This window comes from Castanea sativa, chromosome 4 (genome assembly GCF_040712315.1).
Source record: "Castanea sativa cultivar Marrone di Chiusa Pesio chromosome 4, ASM4071231v1".
Lineage (NCBI taxonomy): Eukaryota > Viridiplantae > Streptophyta > Magnoliopsida > Fagales > Fagaceae > Castanea > Castanea sativa.
Genome location: NC_134016.1, coordinates 28,894,285 through 28,909,421, shown reverse-complemented (window position 1 = coordinate 28,909,421; position 15,137 = coordinate 28,894,285).

Below are 15,137 nucleotides of genomic sequence, written 5' to 3'. Positions count from 1 at the left end.
TGTCCACCTCAGTTTAAATAAGTTTAGGGAAAATTGATAAATACACGAGTAGGGTGAACTGGCTTCCACAGAAAGCATAAAAAAAAATTCTTGGAACAGTCAAACAAAAGTAGGATGAATGTAATACCTACACAGTAGGACAAGTTTTCACCTTTTTCCCCCTACGAAACCATACAGCTCTTAGTTGTTACTAAGCAAGCTCTCATGATTAAAGTTTGATGCTCCCTAATGAATTCATCTTCATATTTCATTGAAACGATTTAATACAAAATTAAAAATCTTAAGAATATGATAGTGAACTCAAAAAAGTTAGTTTAATTAATTAATTAATTAATTTACAATAATTTAACTTCCTTTTTATAATGCCAAACTGAACTGAATGTAAATACCTTGAGAGAGAGAGAGAGAGAGGAAATTGTTCAAAAGAATCACAACATTTCAAAGTGAATGATGAGAAGAACACGTAAGTCAAGTTGCAAAGACCTTTGAAATGTTTGATGATCCAAAGTCAATGTGACTTATCAATTAGCATGGTAAGTCATCTTTCGGTGGAGGTCAAGTACACAATCCATCTATCAATTCTGATTGTTCACATGGCTACTGCAAGAAGCCTGTTTCCTTGCGGAAACTCATCTCAGCCTAGTTGGCTGAGGTTGCACGTATCTCAAAATTTTATCTTGATTCACTCCTCTAGTACGTAAATTCTTATTTGTCTTTGAAAAATGCCACCAAATTGTTCTGTGGCCAATCAATTACATTTTTTTGGAAGAATAACATTTTCTTAAAGTACCATGATCGTTTCACATGAAAAACTTCCACACTCCGTAACATCATGTGTAAAATGTGGACATTCTATTAAGACCATGTACACGCCATGTGTGTACGGAGTGGAGTGTGAATGTTATTGGTATGAAATAATAATTAAAGGCAGGCCATAATCGACAATGATTAGCACGACATTGCCGCATCCACCATACAATGTACTTCACATTGTTTAGTAAATCTAGCAAAATTCAGACATGAAAAAGCAATACCCTTTTGCTCATAATATCGTTATAGGCATGGAACCTGTTCCCTACCATGCTTATCATAAGTATCAGAGGACTACACCTCTCTCCACTTATTATGGAACAATTTTTTATTTTTTTTATATTCATTTGTAATTGCTATGCAGAAGCATGAAAGTGTTAATAGTGCCCCACCACCCCCTTCACACCACAGTGGTTCCTTTCGGTGATGCTGATTTGAGTTATAGCTGCACTACTAGTTCTTATTGTGGAGCCACATGCTCTCATCATTAGTTTGACCTGCACTAGTAGCTTTGTCTAATGATGATTATAATCACTAATCATCATGAACCTTGTTATCAGTAATGCTATAACAATTGTACTGGTTAAAATGAGAACGCGAGATCTGCCTACTTGTGGAATAATAAGAAGATAAGGGACAAGACTTGTGCGGCATGTGTTATACTGCACATGTATCTGGGTTTTGCTTAAATTTTTTTTTTAAAAAAAAAAGGAAGAAAAAAGAAAAAAGAAAAAAGAAGAAGACATTGATACTTTGCTTTAGAAAGTTTTCATAGATTTACATTTTCATCGCACAAGATAGGAATGTGAAATTAGAGCTAAGAGCTAATAATTATTCAATTTACCGATGTATTATACCCTCTTTTGTATTTCTTTTTTGTTGGAATTATGATTACGTGAAAACATAATGATATTATGAGGCGCAATGAGGTGCATGCCAAAAACTTTGCTTACCTGATTTGCAAGGTTAGGTTTTGATGGAGAAACGTGTATGGCATTAATATCAGTCGAGGTACGGCTACAACAGATTAGTGTGTCACGCTTAGGTTTGGAAGTAGTCATGATTATAGTCACTCCTTTGACATCTATTGTGAGTATGTTTTATATTTTACTTAATACTAAAATTCTACAATTCTAGTTCTAATAAATTATAAAAAGCCTTTTGGCTGTGAGCTAAATAAAAGCAACCTTGTATTGATTTTCTGGTCAAGCAATGGGGCCAAAAGAACCAAACTTTATGGAGGTTAAGATAGCCTTTTTAACCCATACTATACCATAGGTACATACATACGTGTATGTTTGATTTTTCTTCCTTAATGCCAAATCAATGGATTTAGGCGATCATATACAGAAATAACTTGTGCATATATGCCTATCAAAAGTAGAAATCAATTAGATCCACGGCACTTTAAATCTTCATTCTAAGGCAAAAAAATGTAAGAAAGTATTAAATTTTAGTCCAAAGAGGACTATCCAATGTATGGACAAGTTCTACTTTGTTAGCATTTGCTCTTTAGTCTTTAGCCTTAGTAGGCACCCATTAGTTGAGCTTTCATAAAGAGGACTATCCAATGTTTGGACAAGTTCTACTTTGTTAGCATTTGCTCTTTAGTCTTTAGCCTTAGTAGGCACCCATTAGTTGAACTTTCATTGTAGCAGAGATTTGCAACTATTATCTCTGCTTTCTCGTGAAGCAAAAAGGATTTATTGTGCAGCTGGAACACAAAGTGACTTCTTTCTAATCATTAAAGACAAAGCTCAATCTCCTTTTCTGCACAAAATACATACTAACTTGTTGGATTCATTTAGTTTGTTCATGCATGTGGACCACATGTAATTCGTAATGAAGCTAGTTTACCTTTAAAATTACATCATAAGTGTTTGATTTTATTATGCGTATGTGATTTTATTGTAGCTTTTGAATAATGTACACTGCAAGTACCCGAGGTACATTGAAAAGTGAAAGCCTCGGACACCTTGTAAACACGAAAAAGGCAAGTAATTTTTAAAGGTAAACTAGCTAGACTATTCTAGTTGTTTCGGAAACAAGGAGGCTTCCCTTATGTGGTAGGAGCACCGGACAGGATACGGACTGATATGTGTTAAGACATATGTTAGGGGCATATGAGAAGGCTTCCCTCTAAGAACACATGACATGACACAAGATTAACCCAATGTTCATTTTTAAACATGTGTTTGTATATATTGTGTCTTCTCATGTGCACAAAACCACTAGAAGGAAGCCAAATCCATTCATTTCAGTATTTCTCAATAACAAAAAATCATTTTATTTTTATAGAATCTTGTTAAAGAAACAATAATTCTCATAATAATTAAATTGGCTGGTTTTATTGATTTTCATTTGAATCTACAATTAACATCACTCTATCATCTACTATTAACAGCTTATCGGCTTATGAAATATTTTTTAAACTTATTGAATTTTCTAAGGCAAGACCTTCTTCACCTTTACGTTGTTGTTTGGGAGCTAATTATCCATTTCTGAGTGAGAAATCGAATCAGGCGAAGTAGCATCATTACAGCGTGAAGTCGATCATTATTATTGGTAGTACTGGTTGTTAGTGGACCGCTCAAGGTCAAAATTAGAGTGCTTGATTTGTTAGTTGTACTGGTGGAAAGTGGTCCACTCAAGGTCAAAATTAGAGTGCTTGATATCATTATGTGGGCCTTTAAAATCATGGTACTTTCACCTTTTAATCTTCATGCTTAATTGATCGACAGCATTTCTATTATTAAAGATTTTGGTTTGTGTCTAATGTTTTGGAGTACTGAATCAAACACAGATATGATATGTGTTTAAAAATAATCACATGTCAATAATCATGTCAGTTTAGTGCTCCAATGCAATAGAGTATCGGATAGAATCCTTTGTCTTATTATTAATAACTTGAGTTAATTTTTGTCCTTGGCAGTGGTTAGTAGTGCCACAGTGAAAAGTTCACTAGAAAACAATATGTAATCGCACTCCATTGTCATTAACCTCCTGCACTTTGGCTCTATTGTGTGTTTTTATTCGCTAAATGAGGAAGAAAAAATTTAAATAATGAATGTTTCTGTAAAAAAAAAAAAAAAAACACATCAAGAGGTACCAGTTAAACTATAAATCTCTTGAAGTTGGCTCTATTGTTGAGTTGTTAGGCCATCAAAAGCTCCTTCATATATATAGTCCACCAAAACTATAAAGTCAAAGTAACAATAACAGTAATCTTGCATGCTATATGCTACTGTCTATTCCGATAAGTCTAGATGTTTTTTACTGTGATTTGAATCTAGCTAAGTCACTATTGCAACATGAAAAAATATAGGTTCTGCTTGTTGGATCCAATAAAGTGCATCAATCTTGTTTTGTGAAGCGTGGCTTGGAACAGAACTAAGCATATTGTAGTACTATATGATTTCAGGCTGTGGAGTTATCTAGGCAATAGGCATGCACAATTGCATATGCAGCAACTTTTTTCGTAAAGCAATGTCCCCGGAGAGTAAAGAGAAGCCACTTTATATTATTTTAAGGAGCTTTATATGAAAATAAATAAATAGTAAACTTTCACACATTTACCAACCATAATTCATAGTTTTCTAATCCTTGATATGCTCTTCTGAGCACTAAATGTAAATGACTTTTCCTATTTTAAAATTGCAGGTTTGAGATACCCAAAAAAAAAAAAAAAAGGATAAAAAATACGGGTCTCTCCATCAAGTGCCCTAAGGGCAATCCTTAAGATCAAATTTCAACGCAGAAAAACTATTTTTCATAGGCCGTCAAACCACTTTATATAAAAATAAAGTCTAATTTTATTGATTTTTATTATTTCGTTATTTCTCAATGTAAATTAGACCATTTTTATTATCTCTAACGATTGTCTTAAAGACACCCGTTAACATATTCTAATATACTTTATTAAGTTTATTGGCCTTTGACCACTCCTCTATTGCTTCAAGGGTGATTGGTCTGACTTCTTATACCAGGGAACAATTTAATTTAATTTTTTTTAAAATTGTGCTCTATTTTCATATTGGAAACATATAGAGTGAACCAAAACCTTGCTCAATTGGTTAGGGCGTTTGGTTATTTATTTTTTTTGCTATTGTTCATTTGTTTGGCCTGAAGAAAGAAGATACGAGATTCATTTGTCTTTGAGTGAAAGGTGAAATGCTCAAAGTCAACGAATGCAATTTGGAATGTGGAACAAAAAGGCAATTTTACTCAATGATAGCCACTCGAAGGGAAATTGACAATGCACTTGTGCTTGACAACTCGAAGATAAACCAAATTTTTTTTTCCCCGACGGGTGGATTAAATTACTAAAAGATCAAGTACAAAATAGTGTGGTAAACAACACACTTAGCACTGCCAATAATTGGCTTATAATAAGGGAGGATGATTCAGTACATTGAAAAAAAAAATTATCTAAAAGATTCTCTTTGTTTGCTAACAAATCCACAAAATGGTTCCTGTCTATGGGAGGGAAAATGTTTAGCTCCTAACATATTTGAAACTATTCTGTTTCAACTTACTACGTGCCAATTAAGGATACTATTCATATGTAATTTTAGTCACGTGATTTCTTTAATGAATTATGTGATTTGTTTGAATAATACGCATGGATAATCTAATAAATTGCAGTGTAGAAGGTTAGAAAAGATAACTTTAGGATAAAATACTATTTTGGTTCCTAAACATTACCAAAGTTTGTTTTTCATTCCTAAACTTTGAAAAATTCTTTTTTCATCCTTAAACTTTGTAAATAGTTTTTTTTTCCCCAATATTTTAGGAACAAAAATAAGGATGAAAAACAAGCTTCTTTTTTTTTTTTTTTTTTTTTTTTTCCAATAGGATAAAATACTATTTTGGTTCCTAAAATGGATTATAATGTGTGATGCCCCCAATTTGATTGATAGTGTGATATGTGTGGACGAATGATGAGTCTCACATCGAGCATATACTAGGTTGAATTAGGCTTTATTAACAACTACAAGAATAGTCAGTTGTAACTAGTCCTTTTGAGGTATAGCGCAGATGTAGCTATACCTCAATTTGATTGATTGTGTGATATATGTGGGTGTGTGATGAATCTCACATCGAGCATATATTGGGTTGAATTGAGCTTTATTAACAACTATAAGAAGCCTCTATTATAACTAGTCATTTTGAGGTAAAACGCAGATGTGACTAGTGCTTTTCCTTGAGTCGTTACATATGGTATTAGAGCTGGCTTGGTAATCTCTTGTAGACTTGGAGACATTACCTCACAAAATGGGCCTTAACGAGGACATTAGAGAGAGTTTGTAATGCTCCAATTTGATTGATTGTGTGATATGTTTAGGTGTATGATGAGTCACATCAGACATATACTGGGTTGAACTGAGTTTTATTAACAATTACACGGAGCCTCAATTGTGACTAGTCCTTTTAAGATATAACACTCTATAAGTGTGCAAGGCTTTCTTAGTAACTAAAATTTATCGTAAAAAATTATATCAAATAAATCCAAAATACCTTAATAATTTCTTTATGAATAGATCTCCAACAATTCAAAGGAACAAAATCCAAACCTCATGCACATAATGCCAATTGGCCAAAAGATATAAGACTATAACAAGACCATCTAATCCTAAAATCACAAAGCTTCTTTCTCTGCTCACAACACAATAGCAAAACTCCCAAAACTTGCTATTCTTCACAATCTAAAATTGGAGGGGAAAAAGGGGGATGAGTTGGGAATTCAATAAGTAACCAAAGTCCTAATAAGTTCTATCAGGCAAATGGGTTTGTAAAATAATAGGTTGTACATAGATCGAATACTTTAATCTTACAAATATATCATAGGTGGATTAGAAAATAATTAGTTTTCCATATATCAAAAGTTGTAATTTACAATACGTTCCAAAAACACATAAGCAGTTTCAAAGACTTAAAGCAGTTCAAATATTTAAACATAATTCATATTCTTAAAAATCTTTATGACTATGGTTACGCTATATCCCTGTTATTGGGCATCAGATTCAGATGAAACTAGCTCTGTGCTAATGTATATCCCTCATTAGTTGGGTCCAAAAACATGATAGGTTTGTGATGCCTAAGATAGAACTAGTTTCAGTACCAATGAATAACCCCCATTGGCTGGGTATCAGAGTTAAAACATAGTCAGATTGTCCAAAATCATATTTATCAAATCAAAGTTCAAACAGAAATATCACACACACACACACACACACACACACACACACACACACACACACACACATATTCTGTTATTCAAATATATTTGTGATAATTCATTATTCTTTACTTTAAATCAGTAATACAATTGAAACAAAATTGTAACAATTATAAACAATTTTCGGTATTTAAAATACAGTAGTAAAAGCAAAATAAAACCAATTAGGATAAGGTTACTTACTTCCAAAAGCCATACCAAAAGGAACTTCACCCTAACACTTCCTCTAAAATCCTTAGATATCACTTAAAACAATTTTTCAGGTATCATTTACTCAATAATCAGATAATAAGAATAACGTGCAAGGTACTTGTCTAGAAGAGAAACTTCTAAAGTATCTAATAATTTCTCACTATTAACTCTCCTACGGTTTCTCTATGGCTATATTCCACATTCTACAACACAAAAGATCATTTGTATCAACTTTGTTTAAATTTGTTTCATGCAAAAATCCCAAGCACTATGTAGTATAAGACTCTCCTCACAAAGGACAAAATGGCAAGACAGAGGACCGGTCCTCTAAAATCCTTAGATATCACCTAAAACAATTTTTCAGGTACCATTTACTCAATAATCAAATAATAAGAATAACTTGCAAGGTACTTGTCCAGAAGAGAAACTTCAAGTATTCAATAATTTCTCACTATTAACTCTCCTACAGTTTCTCTATGGCTATATTCCACATTCTACAACACAAAAGATCATTTGTATCAACTTTGTTTAAATTTGTTTCATGCAAAAGTCCCAAGCACTATGTAATATAAGACTCTCCTCACAAAGGACAAAATGGCAAGACAGAGGACCGGTCCTCTAAGTAAATGAGCAATGCTAACTAAAATTCCTAGTGAAGTGTTTCCATGAGATATCAAGAGATGATAAGTAATCACAAAAGATCATTTGTATCAACTTTGTTTAAATTTGTTTCATGCAAAAGTCCCAAGCACTATGTAATATAAGACTCTCCTCACAAAGGACAAAATGGCAAGACAGAGGACCGGTCCTCTAAGTAAATGAGCAATGCTAACTAAAATTCCTAGTGAAATGTTTCCATGAGATATCAAGAGATGATAAGTAATCACATTATCCAAAGAATAAGTGGGATATGGTGTATAACTATCATCAACCTAGACTACCTAGTGGAGGAAAACTTTTTATCCAACTTTCTAAAGATCATATAATTCTCCCCGAAGCACAAAATTTTAGTTCATTCAAAGCCTCTCTTGATCTTTGATCCTTTAATCCACACACGATTATTTTTAGGCTAAAAACTTAAAGCATTCATAAGGAATGAATACTACGTAAAGCTGAGTACAATCTCTAATAAATAGCCTTTGTCTCTTAGAGCATTCACATTGAGAATGCCAAGTGCCATATGTAGACAAAATTTAGCATAAAGGCCCAAAAAAACCCCACATCCAGACTTGTAAAAACCAAGTATTGCAAAAAAAAATTTGCAATTGTGTTATAGTGCAATTCTAAAGGTAAAATTGCATTGTAGCTCAATTGTAAAAAAAAAAACTAATATTTTATTCGGTTCACTGTAGTAACTTTATCAATTCCTCTCTCTCTCTCACTAGTCCCACTCTCTCTCTCTCTCTTTTTCTTCTTTTACAGTTCACTCACTCCCTCCCATTCTGTTGTCCCTTTCTTCCCTTTCATTTTTTTTCCTCTCTATTTTCCCTTGAATCAAGGGTTTGATGTGGTGGAGGGTTTCCGTGGTGGTGGGGATGGGTGATTGAGGGTGACGGTGTGGTTCATGGGCGTGGGTCAGGTGACGGTGTGGGTCATGGGTTTGCTGGCATGGAGGTAGGTCGTGCGTGGCGAGCTGTGTCACGGACTCACGGCGTGGATTTCGACGAGGTGGGTCACGGACTCACGGTAGAGGTGAGTGGGTTTTGATTTTGGTGGTCGGCGTGGATGGTGCATGGTTGATGGGTCTCTCTCATGGTGGTTGATGGCTCTTATAGCAATCGGCTTGGAGTGGAGGTTTGTTGATGGGTTGTTCATGGGTTTAGCTAGGTTTCGGGTTTGGATCAGTGTTGTTGTGGATCAGTGCTGTGGGTTTGGATTGGTGTTGTTGTGGCCCTGTCTTGTGATTGTGGTTTTTGGCAATTTTTTTGTGTTTCTTTTCCTCTTGGTGGTTGTTGTTGGTGGTGAGTTTGGTTGTGGTGGTTGTTACTGTGGTGGCGTGGTGGTGGCAAGGTGGCCATTTTCATGTGGTTGTTCTTGCTATGGTTGGGATTTGGGTTTGTTCACGGTGGAGAAGAGAGAGAGACGGGGGAGGAAGGAAGAGAAAGAAAATTAGAGAGAGGAGATTATTATTTTTTGGTTATATAGTTTAGTGGATAATATATATTATTTTAATGACTAGAATAGGAAAATAAAAGTTGGGATGCTGAATCTATTGTAAAGTAGTTTTGTATAATTGATAAAGTAGTTTTTTGAGATGGTAAAATATGATATGATAGAATTTCCTAATGTGAATGCTCTTATCTTCGTAGACTCTAAAGTCTAATAGGCTATTGGACTAATGGTCTAACCAATAGTCCACCACTTCTTATAAAGTTATAATAAATATTCACAAAAGAGTAATATGCACCCAAAGCAGCTCCATGACCAACAAAGCACCAGAATTAAAGATATTACAGAGAAAGACGTATAGTGAAAAATGGACTTTATCACCCAATTCCAACCCTTCTCTGTTTACACTTACATCGTAAAACCCATAGGAATTTTTAGATAATCTCACTATTGGCCAAAAATACCGACATAAAAAATATTATAATTTCATAAAACTCTTAGATTTGACGAAGGATGAGATTTCTTAGGCTTTTACCTCAAGTGTGCCGTCAATCCTTCTCTACTTGAATATTTTGGGTAGTCTCCTTTATCAAAATATCTGTAATTATACAAGGACTTAATTGGCTTATAAATAACTAGGGTTTCAACCTTCTTTTCTAAGAACTCTCTTAATAATATTAATTCTAAAATTGATCCCACAAAAGATTTACTTAAATACCCCAAAAAGTCTCTCTCTCTCTCTCTTTTTTTTTTCCTTGGGTATTACAGTTTAGGGATGAAATAAAGAACTTTTTTAAAGTTTAAGGACAAAACTACAATATTTTTCAATAATTTAGGAATGAAAACAAACTTTTTTATAGTTTAGGGACAAAAAATGAATTTGTTAAAGTTTAAGGATGAAAAACGAACTTTTTGTAAAGTTTAAGGACCAAAATAGTTTTCCACCCAATGTTTGGAGCCAACCTTTGCCTCCATTTTATGAAAGCAAACTGGTTTGTGTAACAATCCTCTTGATCTGCCCACTCTCTCTACTTTGCACCACCCCTTATAGATATAATATTTATTTATAAGCAGGTTTGGCGTGTTCAACTATGAAAGTGGCAAATCGGGCTGAGTTGGGTGGTGGTTGATTTTTTCAACCATCAAGAGTTCAAGACCCGCCAACCCACCTATTTATATTCATCTCTTTGTTTTCATCTCATATAATATTTAAGTTTTATTTATTTATTTATTAACTCCATGATTTATGCATGTGGAAAATTTGATAATTTTCCAACATATTTGCAAAGATACATTGTGACATGGATATAATAAGCATTTTTTTTCTTTTAAGAAAAAAGTTAGAAAGTATTTGTAAGGTTGAAATTTATCAACCACTTTGTTGGCTTTATTCCGTGCCAATTTTCTTGTAATTCAGCACTTAGAAACCCTGTTTTTATGTGGGATTCATGTAAGGATAATGTGTGAAAAAGTGTGAAGAAATGCTCAAGACTGTGTAGTGAAGCAGGGACTTGCGGCTGGATTTCGAGGGTGGCTCGCGGCTTGCAAGCCGCCAGATGATGCACACGAGTGAAGCCTGCAGAGAAGAAGAACAGTCACGCCAGCTAGAGCACTACAAGACAAAAAGTCCAATTTGGCCATTCTGTTTGTTCGCGGCTTGAACTCGCGACTCAGTCAAGTCGCGAGGCCAAGTCGCCAGTCAGCTCTGTTTTAAAAAACCTGACTTTTCGCATTCCATTCTCACTCCAATATAAATACCCCTTATACCCACGAAATGTTGAGAGTTTCTAGAGAGAATTTTGAGAGAGAAACCCTAGAGAAAAACAAGATTGACTTATCCACAATCTTCACATAGAGACTCTTCAAATTTCTCTACTCTCTTCCTCTCCTTTGTTACATTCTTGAGAGGTACATTACCAAAACATTTTCTGACCATACCCATATCTGTGAGAAGGCTGTTTGGTGCTTTGGGAAGCAGTTAGGAAGGGACCAATTTCATTATTGGTTGATGCTATGGGCTATGGTGGAATCCGGTAAGTTAAAGAAGAAATAGGTTTGGCACAACCTCGTTAGAGTAAGAGCTTGGAGGGCTTAGGTACACTGGGTAGATTAGGCTTGAAGGGTCTTCTGCTGTCCATGTATTCCCAACTACATTCTTTAGTGGATTATTGACCACTTGGGGGGCGGCGGAGAGGTTTTACGCTGAGAGTTTCGGTTTCCTCTTCGATAACACATTGTTGTGTTATCCTTGTGTTTGCATCTCTCTTCTCTTAATCTTTGCTATTTAATTTCTGCTGTGGATGTGATTTTATCTGATTTAGATTGTTTATCAATTCTGTTATAAGCTTATGTTCATCAATTCTGTTATAAGCTTATGTTCATCTTCTGCACATACATTAAGCTTGAATTGGTAATTTGTTAATTGGGGATCTAAACGTTCAAAGGTGTTTTACACGCTCTTTGAACTTTCAATATTCATACCTTAAGAAGTGTGTACTTTGATCTATGGAAATTTCCTATGATTTACTTTAATAGTTTATATTTTTGTTGCAAGTCTTTCAGCGGTTTATAGGATTTAAAGGAAATAATTTTTAAATTTTATTTATAAATAGAAAAATAAAATTTGAGATTTAGTATACAAACTAAAACTAATCCACCAAATTGAAACCATTCAAACTTTCAACTGACCCACCATTTTTGTAGGTTGGTGGGTTGGTGACGGTTTAAAATTTTTTCCAACCCGCCAATGGCAAAAAAAATTTCACACAAGCCACCCAAATTTGACCCGAATACAATCCTGGAGTGGACCAAGTTGCACTATTTAAACTTCGAATCTACAACCAGGGATGAAAGATCATAACACTCAAAAGGGTAGAAATTATTTAATTTGTTGGGAGCTATCCTTGATCAGTGTGAGCATCACCTGGGCATCCACTTCCTCAATGAGGTTAGAGATACCTAGGTTAAAGGCAAGGCTATATTTGTCTTTAACTAACATAATTCAGCAACTATACTAGAGGTCATTCCCATATTCCTTATGAAAGTCTTTATCCATTGTTGAAGATACCAAGGTTGGCCTTGCTTAGACCGGGTTGTTTTTGGGAGTTTAGTCCAGAATTTAAACTTGGAATAAAGAAGAGTAATGGCTACTAGGGCACCTCTTTGGCCCATAAGAGAAACCAGACCCAAAACCGAGTAGCAAAACACGAGCGATAACTGATAAGTGTATCACTATGACACGAAAATAAAATAGTGACTGTTTAGCGATAATATGCGACAAACTAATATTATACATGTAAATACAATAATATACATCCAATGATAAGATAAGATTGAAATACAATTGTCTCAACAATTAATACAGTTCATCATCGAGCACTAGAAGGTAAAAAAAGTGGTGTAAGCTCAATAGTTACAAAATACAATTCCATTAATAATACGATTTTAAACCAAGATAAATTTTCCCACATAATGCCTTTGTATTAAAAGGGGAAAATTGGTGTGTGGTGAAAGGCAATAGAGTACACCAACAATGTGTAGAAGCAGTTTGGTCGGACTTTCCCATCTAATCTGCATTTAGATGACTTCTCCCATGGCAATGCTCTTTAGGTCTTAGTGGCATTGGTATAATATTTGGCTTTCTTGGAAGAGTTATGAATATCTTTGGAGTACATAGTATAGCACTACAAAAATTTGGGTTGAGGCGGCATTTGTAAAGCAATAAATGAATAAAACGTCACTATAGACACAAATGGTCTATCATGGTGTTTTTTATTTTGACAATACAAAATGTCACTAACGAGGCATTTTTTATGAGAAGTATGTGTTGGGTGTACATGTATTAGTGAAGTCCTATATTGAATAAGGATTAGAAAAATGAGTAGTTGATATAACATAATTGAGCACATACTTATTGGGTTTAGGCCTTTTAGATCAAAGTATGTCTCTATATGTTATATTGGAGTGGGAATGGGGTGTGTATACCTGAAGCCCTTTTGCAAATGGAGCAGGGCAAGTCCCTTTCATAGTTGGAGCAGGGACAATATATTGCACCAAGCAAGCCCATAAGCCTACACAAACGATCTTGAAAAAGATCCAACAAAGGAGTATTATTGCCAACGGTGCTAGACAACGATGTGGTGCGAGGTTCCCGTGGAGGATAAAAGACGTGTGGGGTTGACACATGAAGGCCAATGGATGATGCATTAGTGGAAGAAAAGGCCCATTAGGCAAGGGGAAGCGAGTAAGACTTGTTTATAGTCCACAAAGAGGCCTTGAAGCCCACAAAGAGGCCTTGAAGCCCACAAAAAAGAGACTCACACATGAGGGATGGTTAGGTGTACACGTGTGAGTGAAGTCTCACATTGAATAAAGATTAGAAGAATGGGTAATAAATAAAAGATAATTGAACACATACTTATTGGGCTTAGACCTTTTAAGTTATATTAATTACTTAAGAAAACTGCTCAAGGTATTTATCTTTCCAATAGTATGGAGATGGAGATTAGATACTATACCCAAGATATTTATCTTCCCAACAGTATGGAGATGGAGATTAGATGCTACATAGATAAGAGGCTATGGTTGCTTCCCAATGGATGAGTTCTTGTACTGTTTTCTCAAAAATAAAATAAAATAAAACATCCTTTATGCAAGGTGCTCAAACCTTTTTACCCATGACTGATTAGTCATTTTGTGAGCATTTAACTGATTAGTAGTTTCTCAACAAAAAAAAAAACACACACACACACACACTTTTTAGTTAAGTTTAGGACGTCTCATCATTCTATGTTATGTCAAGTATGGTGATGCTAACCAAACATGGCTTACTACCACACACTGGCCCATATGAAGCAAGGTGGTCGATACCGTACCGATATCGGCCATACCGGCCGGTACATACCGTACCGGCCAGTGCACCGGTACCGGTACACTTCTATATTGTACCGGAAAAAATACCGGCTGTACCGGCCGTGTACCGGCCATACCGGCCAATTTCGGGCAATACCGGCCAGTATAGAAAAAAACTTTTTTTATATTATTTTTTTTAAAGTTTTGTAATTTTTGAATTTTTGTAAAGGCATAATGGTAACTTATTTACATTAACTTATTAGTATTATTTGTTTTCTTAGTATGCAATGAACAACTAAGTTTTCTATTTTCTATATTGTGTTTTTTTTCTTCTTTTAATTGATACTAAAGCCTAAAATTATGAATAATTTGTTCTGAATTGAGGTAATGTTTTATGATAAACTTTTATATTTACTATAATATAAATGAAATATTATATGTTTATAAACATAGTTCTAGAGATTTTGGTGTGTGTGTGTGTATATATATATATAATATAAAATAGCGGTAAACCCGAAACGGTACACCGATATTGACCGGTATCCAAAATATATCATACCGGTGGCCAAACCGGTACAGCCTCCGGTACGGTATTGACTTCGTTGATATGAAGTCAGAAAATTGGAGAAGATATGCCGAGTTTGATATTTCTTAGCTACGAGGGGTCTATTTCTCACATCATTTGTTACATCTTAGCTATGGTGGGTCTTATCTTGATTCTTCTTCATTAGAACCCCACATCCACGTGGGAAGGCTTCACTAGATAATAGATTTGCAAAGTTGATTATGGGCGGATATTTGGCTTTCAAGATTTTAGTCCGTAGAGTTGTGCTCTCATTAAGCAGACGCTAGTTTTGTTTAGCTATGAGGGATTCTATTCCTATCCTTGCATCTTTTAATTCCAAGAACTTATTCATCTTTGGCCTTAGTAACAACT